The sequence below is a fragment of the Tachypleus tridentatus genome, chromosome 6, assembly GCF_004210375.1.
Source record: "Tachypleus tridentatus isolate NWPU-2018 chromosome 6, ASM421037v1, whole genome shotgun sequence".
NCBI lineage: Eukaryota > Metazoa > Arthropoda > Merostomata > Xiphosura > Limulidae > Tachypleus > Tachypleus tridentatus.
In genome coordinates this window covers 43,296,505-43,306,996 of record NC_134830.1, presented here as the reverse complement: position 1 = coordinate 43,306,996, position 10,492 = coordinate 43,296,505, and positions in this window count along the sequence as shown.

Here is a 10,492-nt window from a genome sequence, read left to right as displayed (position 1 = left end):
CGTAGATTCATATCTATGCTTTAGTGTTATGCACTTCTTCATGGTCATGTCAGCACAAAAAAAGTCTCCTAGAGTTTCAAAAAAAAAACTGAGGCTTTAAGATCGTCAATCCATTAGCACATTGTCCTTTCATTTCTTTACCTGATGGTTTGCCAAGTTTATATAGTAAGCTTTTTGGTTGTATTTTTTCTTAATATTTTTGCATGTAGACTGCTTTTTCTTGTAAACGCCTTTGAACAGATATACCATTCGATTAAATGTAATTCCACTGGTTTTCTGTACTTCTGTAGATGGTTTAAAACAACTTGATGTTGAAATTCTTTGAACGACACCACATTATCCTTTAAATCTTTTTATTGTACATATCCCTCCTACTATACTTTAAAATTTCCACCTTAGCAGCATAAAATTGTTTTACTTTATATTTCCAAAATAACTGTAAAAAGTGTATCTTTATTACTCTGGTATATTTAGATTTTTTTTTTAAATCTTCACTTGAATTCCTTGTAAACAACATGTCGGTAGTTATGAATTTTCAATCACATTGTGTGAGTCCAAAGTTACATATCACAGAAGTCATTTATGAGAGCATGACTTGGTGATTAGGAGGCTCTACTCGTATTCTACGAGTCCCAGGATCGAAATCTGTCATAAAACATGCTCATCCTTTAGTGCATTATAACGTGATAGTCACTTTTCGCTAGAAAACAGTAGCGGAAAAGTTACCTTCAACTGACATTAACCAGCTAGCTACCTTCTTTCTTGTCTGTAACTTCTACGTTATGGAAGATCAGTGGAGTAGGTTGGTGCTAAAATTAGACAGACAAACGTTCATGAGAGCTTGCACTCACTTAGGTAAATTCATCTGGGGTACAGATTACACCTAAGCGAAAGGGTGGTACAAACGTTTGTACTGGTTGGTATGAGCTAGGTAATAACCTCCACTTGAAAGTACAACGAGAAAGATTAACGGTTTGAGAAATTTAGATTGTGAGATACCACACTAGGACCTTGATCTAATTAACATTGTTATTTTAAAAATATTTCTGTTTTCATTAAGAAAAGTCACATTCTCTCCACACTCCAACAACCACAGCAGTTATTCATAGACTAACACGACAAAAACAATTATAAATGAAAAATTGCATTTGCATTTTTATATTTTCTTATAACATATAATAGCATAATTTTTTAAAAGTATACCGTTTATGTGTTAAAAAACTTAAAAATGTAAGAGAAATATATAATGGTGTAAGTATTTAAACTATACCGATCACGTGTATAAGAAAATGTGAAAAAATAGAGAGGAATATATGAAGATGTAAGTACAATGAAGTATCTTAAGATTTTGTAACAGAATGGCTCTACGGTAAGTCTGGAGGCTGACGACATTAAAAAATCGGGTTTCGATATACGTAGTGAGTAGACCACAGATAAGCCATTATGCCATTATGCAGCTTTGTATTTAACAACAGCTAGCCAGTGTTAAGTTTTGAAAGATTAAAATTCAAGAGAGCTCACAAATCATCACATCGGTGAGGCTGTATTGGCTCAGGAGAAAGAGTTAAAATAACTTGAGAAAGGAGTTTGAAACACTACTAGTTAAAACACGTGATATTCAACTATACGTAACCCTTTCTCCAAGGTAACGGGGAAGCTAGTTCCTTATGTTCTGTTTCTTTCTAATCTTATAAAACTTTAAAACTTGCGAAGCAATAGTTCGGTTTGGTTTGTTTTGAATTTCGCGCAATGCTACACTAGGGCTATCTGCGCTAGCCGTCCCTAATTTAGCAACTTAAGGCTAGAGGGAAGGCAGCTAGTCATCACCACCCACTGCCAACTCTTGGGCTACTATTTTACCAACGAAGGGTGGTATTGACCATAACATTATAACGCCCCCACGGCTGAAAGAGCGAGAATGTTTCGTGTGACGGAGATTCGAACCTGAGACCCTCAGATTACGAGTCAAGCGTCTTAACCACCTAGCCATGCCGGGCCCGCGAAGCAATAGTACAGGACAAAGACCGTGTCAGCACGTTAATTATCTTTTTAAAGCAGTATTGTCAGAGAAGCTTACGAAAGTACGGGAGCTTACGAAAAAAAGTATTAAACCGTATTATTATTTTTATACATCTTATAACTTGTAGGACATTTAGTTCCAGGGTTTTCCCATGCAGTTGTCAAGCAAATGTTAAATAATTTGAAACGTGATTGAAAACTTTGTATTGTTTACCTGTTTATGTAACTTAGTGGAAAGTTGAGTAGGTGAATGATTATCACACCACACGACGACATGTGGTATGCATAAGCTTTATCGTAATTACCAACCAACTTATTCCAAATTTCACAAAACATCATTATATTTGTATACTAATGATAACATAATTACAGAGAAAATTTTTCCTCATCAGACACAGATACACGCTATTTCCGACTTCAAAGGGTATAGGATTATGAACAACGACCATAACATATGTCGTCAATATCCCACCCAATTTCGACATTCGTTTCTTTTCCATCTCGAACTTGAGACAACGAAGAAAAGCTTACGTAGACGAAAATACGTAACGAGACGTGGGTCGTTAAAACAAAAGAGAGTTTGTTTTGGAATTTCGCACAAAGCTACTCGAGGGCTATCTGTGCTAGCCGTCCCTAATTTAGCAGTGTAAGACTAGAGGGAAGGCAGCTAGTCATCACCACCCACCGCCAACTCTTGGGCTACTCTTTTACCAACGAAAAGTGGGATTGATCGTAACATTATAACGCCCCCACGGCTGGGAGGGCGAGCATGTTTGGCGCGACTCGGGCGCGAACCCGCGCCCCTCAGATTACGCCTTAACGCGCTAGGCCACGCCAGGCAGACAAAAGAGAGACATTTGTAAACACGAAGAAAAATCACTTAAATTTTAATTGTGCCGTTTCGATACTACCCGAAACTGATCAGAAATTTCTTCCACACCGTCTCTCAGAATAAGTTAGAACACTGCTCTATATGAATCGTAGCTTCAGGCAATGTAAATAAATACCTCACAATTTACGTTCAACTGATTTTCACGACAACGGCTAACTACATATGTCTGTGAATGGGGTCCAAAAATTTTAATTATAAAACATGAAAAGACCATCGTAATTGCATATGATCTACTAAAACTGCAGTTTCTTTTACGCAGAAGTAAGATATTTGAAAGCTGTCTTTTACAGTGCTGAGTGGCCCAAGAGTTGGCGGTGGGTGGTGATGACTAGCTGCCTTCCCTCTAGTCTTACACTGCTAAATTAGGGACGGCTAGCACAGATAGCCCTCGAGTAGCTTTGTGCGAAATTAAAAAAAAAAACCTTTACAGTGCCGAAAAAATATAAAAAGGAATTTTCTGTGACGACATTAAACAGCGGCACGTGTGCAAACTCAGCTTCTTGGCACGCATCCAAATGGTCATGCCCTCTAGAGGCAGATTCCTGGAACAGTGTGCATCTATAGTTCTTCGTTTTATGTCCATATGAAAAACTAAAAATAAAATAAAGAGAGTTAAATGCAGAGAAATATAAAACCCTTAACTTTAATATGAAAGGACCATTAAACATATTTAATATAAACTAAATTCATGCACGCATTTCTTAAGATGTTTATTCAGTACATCTAGAAGTTTGAATTATTTTAGAACTCTTAAGATGTTCCCGAATTCAGATTGGTGGCATTCTATTACAGAATAGAACTAAATTAACATTGACAAGGTTTATATTGAAGTAAAAAACATTTTAGAAAATAAATCGAACTAATTCTACTCCAATTTCTAAACGACTGATTTGTTTATTTGAAATGATTAACATTTCCTTATACTCTACCATCTTCAACTACAGTTTAATTAATTTGTTTTTCTTACGTTTAAACAACGTTTCGTTGTTATTCCCGATTCAAATGAAGTCAAAAATAAATGAAATGAGTTATTCACTTCAAAATATTTTATTTTTTCAAATTGATACACAATTTCAGTCCACAAATATGAAACATTAAAAACCTAGTATATATATATATGTGTGTGTGTGTAATAGTACTGTCCGTTAACTGTCCATGAAACCACTTCGAAGTATGGATGAATCTTCACCTAAGTTGGTATGAAGGTCCACTGGGTCCATGGAGAAATACACACAAAATTCCAATTTTGCGATTTTTTTTATGGGAGTTTTTTTTACCAACTAATTCGCTCCTATTGATGGATCTTCAGCACATTTTGCATGAAGTTTTGGTAGATACATGCAAACTTGTGGTTTCACAGTTTTTATGGGTGTTTTTCTTTAATTGCATATAAGGGAAGCAACATTTCCTGTTCTAAAATAACTTTTCATTAATCACAAATTTACATAACTTCCGTCCAGCTAATGGGGACTCCAGCTAGTATACATACATACACTACATGATCAAAAGTATGAAAACACCTGATCATCACACCCATATGTGCTTGTTGAATATCTTATTCCAAAACCATGGGCATTAATACGAGATTGGTCCCCCTTTGTTGTTACAACAGCCTCCACTCTTCTGGGAAGGCTTTTCACTAGATCTTGAAACATGGCTGCGGAAATTCGCTCCTATTCAGCTACAAGAGCATTAGTGAGGTCGGGCACTGAAGTTGGTCGAGAAGGCCTGGCTCGCAGTCGGCGTTCCAATTCATCCCAAAAGTGTTCGATGGGGTTGAGGTCAGGACTCTGTGCAGGCCAGTCAAGTTCTTCCACACCAACCTCAGCAAACCATGTCTTTATGGACCTCGCTTTGTTGACGCCGGCATTGTCATGCTGAAAACAAAAAAGGGCCTCCCCAAATTGTTGCCACAAAGTTGGAAGCACACAATTCTCTAGAATGTCAGTGCTTGCTGCAGCATTAAGATTTCCCTTCACTGGAACTAGGCCCTGCATGGCCAAGCGCGTTAAGGCGTGCGACTCGTAATCTTAGGGTCGCAGGTTCGCATCCCGTCGCGCCAAACATGCTCGCCCTTTCAGCCGAGGGGGCGTTATAATGTGATGGTCAATCCCACTATCCCACTAAAAGAATAGCCCAAGAGCTGGCGGTGGGTGGTCATGACTACCTACCTTCCCTCTAGTCTTACACTGCTAAATTAGGGACAGCTGCCGCAAATATCCCTCGCGTAACCTTGCGCGAAATTCAAAACAAATAAAAAATATAACTTATAAAGTTAAGTTTTAAAAAATTTGTTTTCGTAAGAGGTTTGACTGAAGAATATATATTTTGTGTACTCTCATAAAAATTGGAAACTAATGACTAATGTTTAATTTCCCCGATATGTTTTGTTGGGTTTTTGTTATGTGTGTTTCGGGCTCATAACTCATCCAGTTTCTCGAGGTTTTGCTTCAAAACTATAAAGTTCCATTGTAAATGCGCAGATACTATTGTTTTCATTTCAAACTTTTTCCGGTCTATTAATATTTCATTTTTGTAGCTATTAATCAGCTATTCTGCAAGAAAAGAATATATGCCCACTTTTACATTTACCTGTTGTTTCTTGATGTACTGTAGCAATTCATATCTAAATGAAAATAAGAACTTAACGACGCCACAAAATAACATACTCAAACTTGGAAATATATCAGGTCATCCCTTAAGTAACGTCCGATTTTAGGTTCAGAAAGAAGAGGAATAATTTCAAACCCTTTTAATGTCATTTAATCAATAATGTATGTTCATTATTATTAATTTCTTTCTGCTAACGATCTACAAGCTTCTGAATGCCACTTCTACAAAATTCTTGGGGTTTGGACGAAAAGAACGTAGAGAGGGTAGTTTTGACATCTTCATGTGTTCTAAACTCTTTTCCATCAAGATAGTTCTGCACACTTCAGAATAGATGATAATCAGATGGGGTAAGGTCTGAAGAATAAGGAGGATATGGAAGTTTTCCCAGTACAGATCTTCAATCTTTGCAACTGTGATCCTTGCTGTATGGGGCTGTGGACTAGTGTAACACAACACCTTTACGACTTATTAAAGCAAGCGTCTTTTTTTCAGTGCAACATTGAAGCGCTCTATCTGTTGACAATAGAAGTTTGATGTCATCGTTACATTGAGTGGCAGCAACTCAAAGCGAATCACATCAACAATATCCCACCAAACGCTTAACAATACTTTCCTAGAGTAGTAGTCTATTTTGGGCTGTGCTTTAGCCAGTTTACCTGCACTGAACCATTGTCTGCGACGCTTAACCTTTTTATAATATATCCATTTTTCATCTCTAGTCACTAACGTGTCCAGAAAAGGTGAGTTACGTTCACGAGAGTGCAGAGAAATGTAAATGTCCACTCTTGCTCTGAGCTTTGCTTCTGTCAAATCATGGGGGACCCATTTTTCAAATTTTGACACCTTTCCAAGCTGCTGCAGATGACGTTGAACTGTTGAATGGGTTGAATTAAGCTCCTGTGCTAGTTCTTCAACTGTTACAGCACAATCTTCATCAAGTGCAGCCAGCAACAAACCATCATTAAATTCAACAGGACGACCTGAACGTGGCGCATCACTTAAGCTCTAGTCATCTGATCTGAACTTCTGAAACCACCTTCGACATTTTCTTTCATTGAGAAACTCCGCACCATAAACACTTTGAATGTTTCGTGTAGTTTCTGTTGCACTATTGCCTTTTTTAAACTCATAAAGCAATATATACCTAATGTGGTCCTCAGACACATCCATATTCATAAAGATTCATTTCATAAATGATCTGGAAAAGTGAAGTTGGGTTAGTTTCGTTTATTTGTCTAAACATTTTTATGCGCGTCCTACTACATATTTTAGTCATTAAAGCCTTCTACAAAGACAGAAATGATAATGCACTTTCTGCATTAAATTTTCGGACATTACTTATGGGATGACCTGATGTTTTATAGTTGACGAATTGTAATGTATATATTTAACAGGCTTATGATTGCAGGAATAATCTGTTATACCTATTCACAGTCCTAAACTACCAGTTTTAGTTTAATGTATAATATAGTAGATATCCCAATTGTACGTATAATGGATTTATTAACTTGAATTTATTTTGATGTCGATGCTAGTTTTGGTTGAATATATATTCCGAAATGCATGTAACTTATAGTGTTAAATATGTATTGCAAAATTCCCGTTTATTGTCTAAATTTGTAGAAGATTCTCGAGTATAAGAAAGCACTAGCGTATTGTTGCCAACTAGAATATCTAGAGCCTCGTCTTAACGTTTATAAATCGACGCACTAGAAGCCAATGTATATATTATATTAGTTTGTCACAGTTAGTATAATATAAACCTCGGAAGCTATAACTGTAATTAAAGATTATTAATCAGGAAGCTACAAAATTTGACCAGGAACGTTTATAGATTTCGAACATTACAAACCGTTTAACTTCAGTAAATTAGCTCCGGATGTTAGTATTTCTACGAGGGTGTTAGATATCTTCGTCGGAGTTAGGTCAACTTGTAAACGGCGTGAGATCAGTCAAAAATAGAGAGCTAGATAGCTACCCGATATTAGCTCGGAACTCATTTGCTAATCGTTAACCGTCGATAAAATATTCAACCCCATACTAGATAGAAGATTCAATAGTGTTTGTAGAACCTTTGTATATAAATCATTATTTGTAATAACAGTTGTTATAAATTGTATTGTTTTTGTATATATTAAAATATAATTGTGTTAAGAAAGAAAATTGTGTGTATCAATCTTGTTGGAACACATCATAACTTTGACACATCGACAATCAATTAACTTATAAATTCAAATTAAAACTTCCGGGTTTTTGAAATCACAATACGTGACACACTTCATTAAAACCGAAACAAATTCTAAAATTACTTCGTTGGCATTCTTCACTAAATAGTTTTAGTTTTGGTTTTATTCTTATTTTTAATTTTTAATCTTAGCCTTCAGTGTGGGCTGCTTTAATGACAAAGAAATGTTAAAATTAATACTAAAATTATAGCATTTACAGACCGTTGGTTCTATGAAATTCTGAATGAATATACATAATTTTCTTATGCTTTTATTAATAAACCAATGAAATACAGTCACATGTTTTATACTTATTTTTAATAACTTGATATTGCGTTAGAGTATAATTAACTCTCCTTTTCTAAGTTCACGATATAAACAACACCCAGACTACTTCTCTGTCTGTTAAATTCCAGCCATACTGAAGAACCCTGATATTAGGTGAAAGGCCTTGATGTTATTAGGGTAACGTTCCTTTTACTAATAAATTCTTAGAATTATGAGTGATTTGATTTGTTTGGTATCTTTATAGGTATCTCTGTTCAACATTGTATTTATACGGACCCTTTAGAGCGTATTTATCGTGAATTGAAAGGTTTAATGTAATATAACATTGTCCATTGAAAATTCAGACTTTTGTCTATCTATCGTTTATGAATCACGTCGCTATGTCTTGAAACACAACAAAACAATATTCAGTGTCTCCAAATTCCAGAATTATTATAATTTTACTTTTTATGCTAAATGAGAGTAAATACTGCGGTTCTTTTACAGTGTGATCAAAATGTAAATCAATGTTATATGTGATCTAAGCCACTTTACCGATATTACTGAAGGAAATATAGTATTAATGTAAGAGCTGCAGCTCCTCACTTCCATATTGTTTTAAACAACGATTTGTTTTAGTCTTTACTCTTACGTTGTTTAACTGACAAGTCTCGTCCTTTTTTAAAGCCCTTCTTGGATAAATTATTGAATTGTTTGTTTATTAATTTAAACATTGGTTGAAAATATATACTAATATTTTAAATCTGTTGTGGGATACAGCCCAAGTTCATGGCTGTCAGTTAAAAAAAAAAAATTATATGTCTGTCAATACTTGACTGTCTATCCATATGTTTGCTTTTTTCTATTTCTCAATTTGGCAAAGAAGCATTAAGAGATTTCTGTGAAATAAGCTTACAAAAAACTACACTACAAAGGATAGTTTTGTTATCTGTGGTTCTATAACGAACACTTGAAATTGCACGTGTACAAGCGGCGCGAGCTTCTACAATTCTATCACATAATCCATCGAACAGATCCGTAAACCTTGCTCACACTATAACAATTGCTGTAGCTGTGCAGTTTTTGTGTTCGTGTGAATTACTATTGGCTTGGCACAGTTGGGCAAACTACAGAAAATGATTTCAACAAACCCTGTACTCACAAATTTTATTTCATATTTTGTTTAGAAAATTCTTGTTTTAAGAACTGTTAGGAATTTACGTGTCTACTAATCGACAACACATCGTACATGTTTTCTTACATGTTCTGAATGGGCAACAGACAAAACAGAGATGTTTTATGCTACGAAATAATTGTGAACTTGGTTTGAGAAATGGAATACAAATAAATCATCGTTTAACGTGAGGATAAGTTTATGACATAACTTCCCACCACCCCCTTTTTTTTCTTGCTTATCTTAAGTAAAACTTAGTGTGTTCAAATACAAACTAGTTTCTATTCCTAAACCAGTGTGAAAGTTAGTAATTGTATGTTCAAATTCAACGCAGTTTCTATCCTTGAACTAGTTACGTTGGAGCTATGATTATTTATTAACATATCAGTACACTCACAGTTAAAATATCTTATGCAATCACATTTAATAAACTATTTACATCGACCAATTACCTTACGGTTCCACCGCCCTCTGCGGAAGTGTATTACGTTACCTACTTAGATCGGAACTGCAGAGCAGCCCGGTAATGAGTATAGCTTGTCAAAAATACTTTCTAACGCTTCATCAATTGGACACCCTCGCTGTTAGCAATATTTTCGGCCGAAAGCTCCAAGTTTAATTATAATATGCGGTAACCAAGAAACTCTCTACTGTTCTACTAACTTTTTAAATAAGTGTATCAAACAAATCCAGTAATGTAAAGTTAATCTATAAGAAAGTGGTAAATTGACTCATGGTTAAACTGCATTTTAAAGTAGCGTAAGCAAATTTGCAATTGAAACGCGTTTTAAAATAGCGTAAACTGATTCGCAGATAGACGTGTTATAATATAACGATAATTGGATTCCTGAATAAACTGTGCTATAAAATAGAATAATTCTAGTCACAATTTAACTTTTCTTAACAAATTTCAATTGCAATTCAAGCACTGAGAGGCGCAACGTATCGGGTTTTACTTGGAACAATTTCTTTGGTTTTTTTTCAGTGTTTATTTGTTTGGTTTTTGGAATTTCGCGCAAAGCTACACGAGAACTATCTGCGCTAGCCCTTCCTAATTTTGCAGTGTAAGACTAGAGAGAAGGCAGCTAGTCATCACCACCCACCGCCAACTCTTGGGCTACTCTTTTACTACCGAATAGTGGGATTGACCGTAACATTATAAAGCCCACACGACTGAAAGGGCAAGCATGTTTGGTGCGACGGAGATTTTTTCAGTGATGCGGTTAGTTAATTTAAAACTCACCAAATGCACATTATTTTATATACTGATTTAATAAAAAGAAAACTTTACACAAGATACCA